Genomic DNA, 2,523 nt, shown 5'->3' on the forward strand with positions numbered 1-2,523 from the left:
GACCAGTGGACCTCCCCACCCGGTTGTGTTAGGTCAGCCCATAGGAACACTTTGGAGCAACATCCGGGCCAGACCCACAGCAAGATCCCCTCCGTGTAGACCCAACGCGTCCGTTTCCCCCCTCCAGGTGCCGGCGGCGGCGCCGTCCGTGAGGGGGGCACACCCCGGACACGCGTGCCGGGCGTTTGCAACCGCCACAACACTTCCAGACTTGTGAGAGGCCGCCTACGCAAGATTTGGCGGCATGCTAGCCCCCGGAGGCCGCCGGCCACAGCCGTAGACGCGCGAAGGGCAATCCGCGTAGAGGGAATTTTTCGGATACTTCTCCATCACCAAAAATTATGAAAAAATACCATCGTTCCTATAGCACATGTGCCCACGTCGTGCAAAAAAACTCATGATTTTATCGCGCTCCGAGTATTTAGTAATATTGACGCCGCATCGTTACCGCAGAACGTCTACTACCGTGTCATCGCCGTCCGTGAGGGGGGCCACGCACCGGAGACGCGTCCCGCCTCTTCGGACATGCCACCACACCACCCCGCATGTATGAGGGCCCGGTGCGACGCTCCGGTGGCATTGCTACCCCCAGTGCCCCCGTCCCGCCTAACCCTGTAGCGTTTGACCACGGGATCTAGCCCTTTGACTTTGCACGGACGGGCTTTGACCAGTGGACCTCCCCACCCGGTTGTGTTAGGTCAGCCCATAGGAACACTTTGGAGCAACATCCGGGCCAGACCCACAGCAAGATCCCCTCCGTGTAGACCCCACGCGTCCGTTTCCCCCTCCAGGTGCCGGCGGCGGCGCCGTCCGTGAGGGGGGCACACCCCGGACACGCGTGCCGGGCGTTTGCAACCGCCACAACACTTCCAGACTTGTGAGAGGCCGCCTACGCAAGATTTGGCGGCATGCTAGCCCCCGGAGGCCGCCGGCCACAGCCGTAGACGCGCGAAGGGCAATCCGCGTAGAGGGAATTTTTCGGATACTTCTCCATCACCAAAAATTATGAAAAAATACCATCGTTCCTATAGCACATGTGCCCACGTCGTGCAAAAAAACTCATGATTTTATCGCGCTCCGAGTATTTAGTAATATTGACGCCGCATCGTTACCGCAGAACGTCTACTACCGTGTCATCGCCGTCCGTGAGGGGGGGCCACGCACCGGAGACGCGTCCCGCCTCTTCGGACATGCCACCACACCACCCCGCATGTATGAGGGCCCGGTGCGACGCTCCGGTGGCATTGCTACCCCCCAGTGCCCCCGTCCCGCCTAACCCTGTAGCGTTTGACCACGGGATCTAGCCCTTTGACTTTGCACGGACGGGCTTTGACCAGTGGACCTCCCCACCCGGTTGTGTTAGGTCAGCCCATAGGAACACTTTGGAGCAACATCCGGGCCAGACCCACAGCAAGATCCCCTCCGTGTAGACCCCACGCGTCCGTTTCCCCCCTCCAGGTGCCGGCGGCGGCGCCGTCCGTGAGGGGGGCACACCCCGGACACGCGTGCCGGGCGTTTGCAACCGCCACAACACTTCCAGACTTGTGAGAGGCCGCCTACGCAAGATTTGGCGGCATGCTAGCCCCCGGAGGCCGCCGGCCACAGCCGTAGACGCGCGAAGGGCAATCCGCGTAGAGGGAATTTTTCGGATACTTCTCCATCACCAAAAATTATGAAAAAATACCATCGTTCCTATAGCACATGTGCCCACGTCGTGCAAAAAAACTCATGATTTTATCGCGCTCCGAGTATTTAGTAATATTGACGCCGCATCGTTACCGCAGAACGTCTACTACCGTGTCATCGCCGTCCGTGAGGGGGGGCCACGCACCGGAGACGCGTCCCGCCTCTTCGGACATGCCACCACACCACCCCGCATGTATGAGGGCCCGGTGCGACGCTCCGGTGGCATTGCTACCCCCAGTGCCCCCGTCCCGCCTAACCCTGTAGCGTTTGACCACGGGATCTAGCCCTTTGACTTTGCACGGACGGGCTTTGACCAGTGGACCTCCCCACCCGGTTGTGTTAGGTCAGCCCATAGGAACACTTTGGAGCAACATCCGGGCCAGACCCACAGCAAGATCCCCTCCGTGTAGACCCCACGCGTCCGTTTCCCCCCTCCAAGTGCCAGCGGCGGCGCCATCCGTGAGGGGGCACACCCCGGACACGCGTGCCGGGCGTTTGCAACCGCCACAACACTTCCAGACTTGTGAGAGGCCGCCTACACAAGATTTGGCGGCATGCTAGCCCCCGGAGGCCGCCGGCCACAGCCGTAGACGCGCGAAGGGCAATCCGCGTAGAGGGAATTTTTCGGATACTTCTCCATCACCAAAAATTATGAAAAAATACCATCGTTCCTATAGCACATGTGCCCACGTCGTGCAAAAAAACTCATGATTTTATCGCGCTCCGAGTATTTAGTAATATTGACGCTGCATCGTTACCGCAGAACGTCTACTACCGTGTCATCGCCGTCCGTGAGGGGGGGCACGCACCGGAGACGCGTCCCGCCTCTTCGGACAT

The sequence above is a fragment of the Triticum aestivum genome, chromosome 5A (assembly GCF_018294505.1).
Source record: "Triticum aestivum cultivar Chinese Spring chromosome 5A, IWGSC CS RefSeq v2.1, whole genome shotgun sequence".
In the NCBI taxonomy this organism is placed as follows: Eukaryota; Viridiplantae; Streptophyta; class Magnoliopsida; order Poales; family Poaceae; genus Triticum; species Triticum aestivum.